This window comes from Euphorbia lathyris, chromosome 8 (genome assembly GCF_963576675.1).
Source record: "Euphorbia lathyris chromosome 8, ddEupLath1.1, whole genome shotgun sequence".
Lineage (NCBI taxonomy): Eukaryota > Viridiplantae > Streptophyta > Magnoliopsida > Malpighiales > Euphorbiaceae > Euphorbia > Euphorbia lathyris.
Window position 1 is genome coordinate 53,961,308 of NC_088917.1, and position 11,255 is coordinate 53,972,562.

Below are 11,255 nucleotides of genomic sequence, written 5' to 3' on the forward strand. Positions count from 1 at the left end.
TATTTATTTTTTCGTTTTTTCACATTTCTATGATTTTTTTCCTCATTTTTTCGTTTTTTCTATTTTTTTTTGTTATTGTTGTTTTTCCGTTTTTTGAATTTTAACGTTTTTTTTTATATTTTTTATGTGTTTTTACCATTATTGCGTTTTTTTGATTCTCTATTTCTTATGCTTTCCCAAGCTTTTCCTTTTTTTTGGTATTTCTCAAATTTTTTTTATTGTTTTTCACATTTTAAACTTTTTCACATTTTTATATTTTTCTATGTTTTTCATATTTTTTGGGTTTCACTATTTTTCGTTTTTCATTTACTTTTTCATTTTTCACGTTTTCCTGTTTTTTTACAAATTGTTAAATGGGCTAAACGTGTCACCCCGACTAGCCCGATACTCCATCCATTTATTATAGAGTCAGAACTGAACAAGAGTTAGTAAAATGCTTTAGGGCTTTTTACATGAATATCACAATTGGTTACAAAATTACAACTAAATCATATTATCAAACTTAATTCTCAATATATCACCTATTATTTATATATAACAAATAAAATATACTTTTATACTTTTTTGATTAAAGATTGGTTAGCAAGGAAGGGTAAGCGACGAACATTCCAGCTATGCTGGCACCCCCACCACAGACCCAAAAAAAACCCCGAACCAAATTTATTAAAAGAGAAAATAAATGTCATAATACAAAAAAGAATAAAGAATAAAATGAAGCCAAAGAATTAGGAAAAGCGATAAACGCAACGTCCTACACGATCATGAAAAAAGACCAATCCACAAAAATTCTGGACAACATCCCACCAAGTCGATGTTGTTGTCGTCCGTCCATAATTTGCAAGCGAGTCTGCAACATGATTACCTTCACAAAAAATATGAGACACCACAAAAGCCACAAAATCGATCTGATTTAAACAATTGAACCATTTTTGTCTAAGCAACTAAGGAACCGAACAAGATTTAGATTTGAACATCTGAACAACATACATTGAGTCGCTTTCAAGCCAAATTTTCTGCCAACTTTGCTGATAGCCATGTCAATGGCGTAAACAGCAGCAGATAGATCAGCAAGATAAGCAAAGGAACTTTCAATCGGAAAGGCAAACGCACCAAGGCACATGCCAGTATGCGAGCGATAAATACCTCCGCAACCCGCAGGACCAAGAGCAACCGTGACAAACACATCAGTATTGATCTTAATCCAATCCCTCGGAGGTGGTTGCCAAAAAATCGGAGTAATGTGCAGATCCTTAGCAATACGCTTTTCAATCCCGAGCTCGCCTAAGATTTGAAGTTCAACTAGCAAATACCAAATGGAGCCCCGTCTAGTGTGAGCAGATTCACGAACAGCTCCCCAAATATGTCTCAGCGTGACAGAAGTATCAACCCTCTCATCCTCAAAAATGGACCTATTACAAGCAAGTCATAGAGCCTAAATCGTATTAACAATTGCTGTCGCCCATAAATCTGTGATTTGAGTACTGAAACATTGAATAACATCATGATCAACCAGATTCCTAATAGTCGAGTCCGTGTTAATTCGTCTTCCAAACAATGAGCTAACACCATGCCAAATAAATTTGGAAAACCGACAGGAGACAAAAAGGTGGTCCAACATTTCAGTATCTAACGAGCACAAACTGCAACGAGAAACAACTTGACAGCCGCGCAACTGAAGCTGATCATGTGTTGGCAAATACCCAAGATAAGCCCGCCATCCAATAAGCGAGTGTGCATGAGGAACACTCTGACACCTTAAAAAATGACTCCAAGACTGTTGAGTAGGAGGAGATCTAAGCCAAGCGTACAAGAGCTTAACAGTTAGAACCCCACTCGTAGCAGGCTTCCAAACACATATATCAACATCGTCCCTACCCCGCCTAATATTCCGCAATCTATTCTCCACATCCGCATGTAACATAGGCAGATTATGCCAATTATTACCATCCAAATAATCCTCCACCAAATCAAGACAACAACGCTATTGACTAGCAGATAGGCCAACCTATGCAACCAGCGAAGGACACATCCAAGCCCCATTCCAAAAATTAAGTTCAGAGTGCTGACCAATCCACTAAAAACAGTGATGCTCAATTTCAGAATAAATGGATTTTATCGAGCCCCAAATAGAAGAATTCATGATATAATATCATGACTGCCCCGCTTTATTGAGAAAACGAGTTCTAAGTAAGTTAAAGCAGAGAGACTTTTCCTGAAGAAGACCCCAAGCCATCTTTCCATTCAGCGCCTTGTTTAGAATAAACAGATTCTTGATTCCAAGACCCCCATCCTTGAAGTTTTGACAACAAATTTTCCAAGGGACAGTGACAAGCTTCTTACAATCAATGGACCCAGACCAAATAAAATTCCTCATCTGCCTAGTCATACGTGTAAGCAGCGCAGAGGGCCACTTATAAATGATAAAAGAGTGAATGAAGCTACTAGTAATTACAGAATTTAGTAAACCATCAAACTAGTCAGATGTGGTGTCTTTAGTAAACTAAAAAACAAAGGGACTCCAAGATAGCGAAATGGAACAAACCCTTGATGAATACCAATAATATCAGCAAGACGATTTCCATGTCCAGAAGAAACAAAGGAGCCCAAAAATAATTCAGATTTGTTCCAACTAACACACTGACCCGAGATAGTTCCATACAGCTCAAATACACCTTTAATAACAGCTAGATTACCCGAAGAGGCCCTGCAAAAGAGAAGAGTGTCATCAACATAAAATAAATGAGTCGGAAACACCTTTGCAGAAGTATATTGCATCGGAGCAAGTCGCCTAGTGTCCACGAGGTGAAGCAACCAACGGCTAAGAAAGTCCTCGACAATACCAAATAATATAGGAGACAACGTATCGCCTTGTCGAACCCCTCTTGAACATCTGAAATATCCACTCATGGCTCCATTGTTCAAAATTGAAATCCGAGATGCAGATAAAACATTCATAATCTAGTCTCTGAATTGAATAGAGAAACCAAAAGCGTCCATCACGGCAAGTAAAAAATTCCAATTTAAAGTGTCAAAAGCTTTCCTGATGTCAACCTTCAAGGCTAAGTTCCCTCCAAAACACTTTTTACGAAGCATATTAGTGCCTTTAGAAGCAAGCGAAATGCATTGGTGAATACTTCGTCCATGAATAAATCCAAATTGATTCTGAGAAACTATGCAAGATGCAATAGAATCGAGTCTATCAGCCAAAATTTTTGCAATTATTTTATAACTAAAGTTGCTCATTGCAATAGGCCTATACTGATTAAGAGAAATCGCACCCTCCACCTTCGGGATAAGGACCATAATATTGGAGCACAGTCCAGGATGTATCATGCCACTCATAAAGAAGCTTTTGACAACAGCAAACACATCAGCACCAACAATATCACAGAAAGACTGAAAAAAGACCCCAGAAAACCCATCAGGTCCAGGAGAACTACTGTCATCCATTGCAAAGACTGCCATACGAACTTCATTCATATCCGGGCAACGAGTAAGCAAATCATTATCCAAGTCAGAGACAAGATATGGAACAAACTCATAAACTAGATCATAATTTTGCGACAAGACCTCATCATTTTTAAAAAGTCTTCAATAAAATTCAGCAATATGTGTCCCAATTTGATTCGGATTAAAGACCATCTCATCCTTAATTTGAAGCATCGAAATCCCAGAGGCAGCAGCTCGAATAGATGCCATACGATGGAAGAAGCTGGTATTTCGATCTCCCTCCTTAAGTCATCTAACTCTGCTCTTGTCACGCCAAAAAGCCTCATTTCTATGCAAAATATTATCCAAGTGTCCATGAGCATTCATCTCCTCATGATGTAGTTCAGGAGTAAACCCATTCTCAGAGATTTCCGCCTGCACACGGGCCAAATCCGTCTCAGCATCAGTGAGACACATATCAATGTTACCAAAAACCACTTTATTCCAGTGACGAAGCACCGACCGAAGTCGCCTGAGTTTATCGCATAAAGCTTGCATAGGAGGTAAGCTAGGATGCATTCCATTCCAAAAATCAGCAATCACCTCTCTAATCCCCGGATGAAGAATCCACATAGACTGAAATATGAATCTAGAGATAGGGTGATTCCCCTTGGAGAAGCTAAAAATCAAAGGGCAATGGTCAGAGTGATGTCGCGGTAATGCCAAACTGCAAACTGATTCCCAGAAGTTCGAGAATAAAGCAGATAATAAAACTCTATCCAGACGACATTCAACCCGCGCAGAGCCAGACCTGCCATTAGACCAAGTAAAGAAGGCCCCATGAGTAGGACCATCAACAAAAGAACCAGAATCAATAAAATCACGAAACTCCCTACAAGGACACAAAGCAGGAGCCCGTACCGATTTCTCGTAAGATCTAAGGACAGAATTAAAATCTCCAATCGAGTCTCGGGGACCCCCGGTAGTCGCTCGGCGAATAGAGCATCGGCGCGCAGGATGCCTGCTCGCCGAGCAGGGCGCTGCTCGTCGCGAGTAGCCCTGCTCGCCGAGCAGCTCGCCCTGCTCGGCGAGCAGACCTGCGGGAATTGGTCAAAAAGACCAATTCCGCCCCCACGAAGCCACGATGGACCCCACGACTTCCTACACCAATAAGGACACGAAAATAGGTCAAAAAGAGGGCCAAGCCACGCCTATAAATAGAGTTTTTCCAATGTAAATTAGACATCTTTTATCTTTGTAATTTTCTTAGTTTTTCCTCTTGAGAAATCCTCTCCACCTCCTCCATATCCTTCAAACCTCCATTGAAGACACCTCCGAAGCTCCGTTCACCGAGGATTGCTCAAGCTCCATCCTTAAGTCCTAGAAAGACGCCTGCATTGGTAGACAGGTTCCCTGAAAGGGATTTTTCTTCTTTTACATTCTGTCTAGCCTCTGATACATGTTATGAATTCTAGGCTTATTGTAACTTCGTGACAATATTTTCCATCTTTGATATATATTATAGTTCTTGTTCATTCAATTGTTTTAATGCTTTAATCTTTGTCTTACGCTTTGTCTGATTGGTTTAACTCATTCGATAATCCCAAAATCAAGTTGGCACATATTGCGAGCTGAATCTGACCTAGTCAGTGCCTATAGGATTGACGACCTTATAGAAGATTAAGCCCAAATTGCTGAGCCTTAGAGCTAGTTTCGGCCTTACAAGGGAATCACGAACTAGGAACTTTAGGAGGATAGGTCGGGTTAATCGCCTCGGACACAAGTGACTTAGGTTTTAATTCAATTGCTTAAACAATCTATCTTCATTATCATCGTATCCATTCATGTTCCTTCGGATAATTGCATTGGTAAAAGATCACTTAGGAGTAGTTTAACTTAATTAGGGGTAGAGTAACTTAATTAGGCGTAGAATAACTTAGTTAGAATCAGATAACTTAGCTAGGATTAGTATAATTCAACCTAGGAGTAGATTAACTTAAACAAACAAACTCAAAACCCCCTAAGCCTAGATAACACCTGAAACCGAGTAGCTCGACACTTGCAGAAATAAATCCTGTGGACGATAACCTGGACTTAACCAGAAATTTATTACTTGATAACGACGGGGTATACTTATCCCTTAGTGAGTTCTCATCTCTAACTTAGGTGAGGGCGCATCAAGTTTTTGGCGCCGTTGTCGGGGATTTATGTCTTCTGCAATATCGAACCAAAGGTCGATTTGTTAGTTTAGGCATTCCTTGTGAATATCCTTTGTTTATATCGTTTATACTTGTTTATATATAATTCTTTATAACTTCTATACTTGTTCATATCTTTTGTATTTGTTCTATATACTTTTACTTATCAACTTTTGTGCTAGAACTTCACTTTTTCTCAACATTCTCTGATCAATGAATTGGCAAGAAAGAGTCGAGTGGCAAGCTCAAAAGTTTACTATCCCATCAAGACAATACATTCATGCCCTGGAGAATGAGGCTCCCAATCCCTCCATGGCCGACTTAAATGAGAAAATGGATATCTTGATGACGAAACTGAGCCTCAACACCAATGAAAATGTAAGTTTTGTGGGTAATCACCAAAGGTATAATTCTGACCCCAATTCTTACAGCTTTGAGCAAACGCTTCGTTTGGTGCGACTTTTGACGGATCAATTAGCTTCAAAAGTTTTAATAAAACTTTGCAGGTTTACTTTATTTAGATTATACATTGATCTTTTAGTTTAGTCTTTTTAGTTTTCTTTTACGTTTTTTTAAAAAAAATGTTCGTTTAAAAAAAATAAATAAATATTTTTTTAGTTGTTTAGTTTTCTTTTATTTTATTTTATTTTTATTTTTATTTTAAAGTTTTCAGGTTTAAAATAAAATTAAATATATATATATATATATATATAGTTTGGCCCAGGAGGCCCAGCTCGCCGAGCTGGGCACTCCAGCTCGGGCGAGCTGGGCACTGCCGCCCAGCTCGGCGAGTAGGGCCCAGCTCCGCGAGCAGGGCCCTGCTCGCCGCGAGCTGGGCGCTGGCGCCCAGACTGCCGCTGGGCACTGCGCCCAGCCGGCACTGCGCCTAGCCCGCCGCTGGGCGCTGGCGCGCAGCTTGCCACTGGGCACTGCGCCTAGCCCGCCGCTGGGCACTGCTGCTCGGCCGCGATAAGCAAACTGTTCGAGATTTTTTTTTTAAATCCCGAATGGAGCTGAAAAATAATAATAAAAAAAAAAAAAAAAATTTGCACCGCAAATCATCAAATTTTTGGCGATTGCGATAAAATCCGTAAGTTTTCTTCTCCACCCTAACTTTTTGCACTTGTACTTTATGGTTTGTGATGCAATGTTGGAACTTATTGCATATTTTTAGTGTGAGGAGGAGGGGTAGACAAACTTACAAAAATTGTATAAGTTTTAAATTTTTGTTGCGTCGTGTCTAGTTTAGTTTAGCGTTTTCGGGTTTTATTTATGTTCTCGCATGTTTAGGATCTAAAACCGTGAACCTCCTTCGAATCTAAACTTCGTTAGTTGCCCTTGAGGGGTGAGAACCGAATCTAAGATTGCATGACAACTAATTTAGGTTTAGGACACAATCCTTGTATCTGTAAGAGCATGAGCTAAAGTTTGCATTTAGACCCTACTTTTGAAGAAATGCTAAAATCATTACTTAGGTAGATAACTTAAGAATTGAAGGCATGTGATGTTGAACTTGAGTTTGGGGAAAACTAGTAAACACAAAATTGAAACCCAAAGAATTGTGAGTTGAATTTGAGCCTAAGAGCGAATATCAAAAAGCTCTTTTTCTTGACATTTTTGTGTGAATGCTTTGACTTGTGGAAAGATTACAGATTTTGCACCTAATACTGTGTTGAACCTACATGCAATGATTTGAAATGATAAACGATGAATCAGCCTCATTAGAATTAACCCTTTTTCTTTACCTTATTTTCTCTTTTTCATCCACTCTAGGAAGCCCCTTTGAGCCTATATTTTTGTAGTTGATAGATTTTTCTTTCGTTCTAACCTATTTTTGCAAACCACAACTTGGTTTGCTACTTAACCCAAGTTTTTGCAAAGCTCAAATTGAGCCTTTGCTTTCTCCTAGCGCTTTTTCTTTGTTTATGGCATTATAGTAGCAAGCCAAAAGGCTAAGAAGTGAATGAGCATCACTATCCCAAAAAAAATAAGAGAGAAGGGAAAAGAGAAGAAGAAAGGAAGAAAGTAAGAAAAGGAAAGAAAAGAGACGAACAAAAAGGGGAGAACTTCATTCCCCAGTTCTTAAAATAAAAAACGTCTCAAGAAAACATCCCAAAAAGAGAATAGTGAATAAATAAAAAGCTCAGTCACTTCATACTCGCTAAAGCCATTTTAACTTTGTTTTTCTAGCGCTAGAACTATTAATCCTTATTGTACCTTTAACCCTCTAACCACATTACAACCCCAATAGAGGCTGTTTTTGATATCATCGGAGTCATATAGCATAGTAGAGGAACTCGGATGAACGTGCAAAATCAACGTAATCCTAAGCAAGAACATAAGCCGAGAGTAAACACTTTAGCCACCAAAATTGTGTGAATGAGTGAACTACCTATGGTGAGGTGTTCTACTTAGCGATCCCCTCAAGCTCGTTTAATTGAACATGTGTCATTTTGCTTAAAACTATGACCTATGATAATTGAAATGCGGCTTTTGGATATCGTGTCTCTACTTTGTATTTCCGAATGCATGTAATTACAGATGCTCGAAATTGTGTCAGGCACCTAGTCAAAACCGGGAGGTTTTCTAGCTTGCTTGTGATTACGGGTTTAGTTTTTTAGTTTACTTGGGGACAAGTAAAGGTTTAAGTGCGAGGAGGTTTGATAGGGGTCAAAAACCCCTATCTTTGGGTACGGTTTTAGGACGGGTTTTAGCGTTATTTAGTTAATAAGTGAGCAATTCTCGCATTTAAATGCTTTTATGTGAGTTAGTTAGAAATTGGAAACATTTTATTTACTTTTCGTTGTTTAGGCTCGTTTTATGAACAATTTAGGCAAATACGGCCAAAATGGCATGCATATTATAATTCCGTTATCTTTTGAAGCTAATTGATCCGTCAAAAGTCGCACCAAACGAAGCGTTTGCTCAAATAAGCAATTGGCGGGTCAATTTAGCCCTTGGACTAATGTTGTTTGGAGTTTATGTGCGTGTGCAGGTTAAAACATGATCAATTTCAGCCAAAAATCGAGTCTCGGGGACCCCCGGTAGTCGCTCGGCGAATAGAGCATCGGCGCGCGGCCCGGGCGCTGCTCGGCGAGCAGCCCAGGCACTGCCCAGGCACCGCCCAGGCACTGTGCCTGCTCGCCGAGCAGGCCGCCAGAGGCCTGCTCGGGCGAGCAGGCCGCCAGAGGCCTGCTCGCCGAGCAGGGCGCTGCTCGTCGCGAGTAGCCCTGCTCGCCGAGCAGCTCGCCCTGCTCGCCGAGCAGACCTACGGGAATTGGTCAAAAAGACCAATTCCGCCCCCACGAAGCCACGATGGACCCCACGACTTCCTACACCAATAAGGACACGAAAATAGGTCAAAAAGAGGGCCGAGCCACGCCTATAAATAGAGTTTTTCCAATGTAAATTAGACATCTTTTATCTTTGTAATTTTCTTAGTTTTTCCTCTTGAGAAATCCTCTCCACCTCCTCCATATCCTTCAAACCTCCATTGAAGACACCTCCGAAGCTCCGTTCACCGAGGATTGCTCAAGCTCCATCCTTAAGTCCTAGAAAGACGCCTGCATTGGTAGACAGGCTCCCTGAAAGGGATTTTTCTTCTTTTACATTATGTCTAGCCTCTGATACATGTTATGAATTCTAGGCTTATTGTAACTTCGTGACAATATTTTCCATCTTTGATATATATTATAGTTCTTGTTCATTCAATTGTTTTAATGCTTTAATCTTTGTCTTACGCTTTGTCTGATTGGTTTAACTCATTTGATAATACCAAAATCAAGTTGGCACATATTGCGAGCTGAATCTGACCTAGTCAGTGCCTATAGGATTGACGACCCTATAGAAGATTAAGCCCAAATTGCTGAGCCTTAGAGCTAGTTTCGGCCTTACAAGGGAATCACGAACTAGGAACTTTAGGAGGATAGGTCGGGTTAATCGCCTCGGACACAAGTGACTTAGGTTTTAATTCAATTGCTTAAACAATCTATCTTCATTATCATCGTATCCCTTCATGTTCCTTCGGATAATTGCATTGGTAAAAGATCACTTAGGAGTAGTTTAACTTAATTAGGGGTAGAGTAACTTAATTAGGCGTAGAATAACTTAGTTAGAATCAGATAACTTAGCTAGGATTAGTATAATTCAACCTAGGAGTAGATTAACTTAAACAAACAAACTCAAAACCTCCTAAGCCTAGATAACACCTGAAACCGAGTAGCTCGACACTTGCAGAAATAAATCTTGTGGACGATAACCTGGACTTAACCAGCAATTTATTACTTGATAACGACGGGGTACACTGATCCCTTAGTGAGTTCTCATCTCTAACTTAGGTGAGGGCGCATCAAGTTTTTGGCACCGTTGCTGGGGATTTATGTCTTCTGCAATATCGAACCAAAGGTCGATTTGTTAGTTTAGGCATTCCTTGTGAATATCCTTTGTTTATATCGTTTATACTTGTTTATATATAATTCTTTATAACTTCTATACTTGTTCATATCTTTTGTATTTGTTCTATATACTTTTACTTATCAACTTTTGTGCTAGAACTTCACTTTTTATCAGCATTCTCTGATCAATGAATTGGCAAGAAAGAGTCGAGTGGCAAGCTCAAAAGTTTACTATCCCATCAAGACAATACATTCATGCCCTGGAGAATGAGGCTCCCAATCCCTCCATGGCCGACTTAAATGAGAAAATGGATATCTTGATGACGAAACTGAGCCTCAACAGTGTCATCCTTCAATTGGGCCGGGGCCGGGCTGGCGTATTTGTATCGATTTCTGGACCTGACTTGCCGCGTGCGCAAGGACTTCGGTGGTTATACCTTCGCCCTTTTGGTGCGTTTTCTACTACTATCTTGTCTTTTATTCTCTTCCGTCTTCTTCTTCTGACGTAGGTTTTTATGAGCAGGTTTGGGCCTATGAGAGGAGGATTCTCCCGAGCGTCTGTGGGAGTAGTCAGCACGGGGATCCGCTTCCGCTTATGACGAGGTGGAGGGATTTTGATTTGAGTGCCGAGGCGAGGCCGTCAGTGGCACGATCACTATCTTGGATCGACAGACAGAGCTTAGGGCAGGTGAGTGTCTCTTGATTATTCTGGATTTTTTTTACTCGTTCTTGTCTGATTCTCTTTATGCTTTAGATATCCTTTGGATGGGACGACCTTGATTTCGACCCCGAGTATGCACACATTACCCGCATCCAGAGGCAGCAGTGTGTGCTTACCGGACCATGCGTGCGGGCATGGTATTTGGGCGATCGGAGCTTTACTGGGGCCGACGTCTTTCATTAGACTCCAGGTGAGATCCCCGCCTCTATGTTCACGGTGAGGACTATGCCCTTACGGAGGATACATCATGACCTTGTCAGCCGCTTAGTGCCTCGGGGCGTATGGGTCTGCGCGAGGGATCGAGCTCGTTATTTGTCGACGCTCCTGACTCCGATAGTCCCACCTGAGGTCGTGATGGATGTTGATCCCGCGGCGGACGTGTTCTCGGCGGCGGCTGTTGCTGGGGTCTTCGGCCTTGATGTGGTTCCGGTGAGTACTCGATTTTGCTTATTCTTTATTTGTGAGATGGTTGGATGTATTTATTTTGCCTTTATTCGCAGTAGGGTTCTTTGA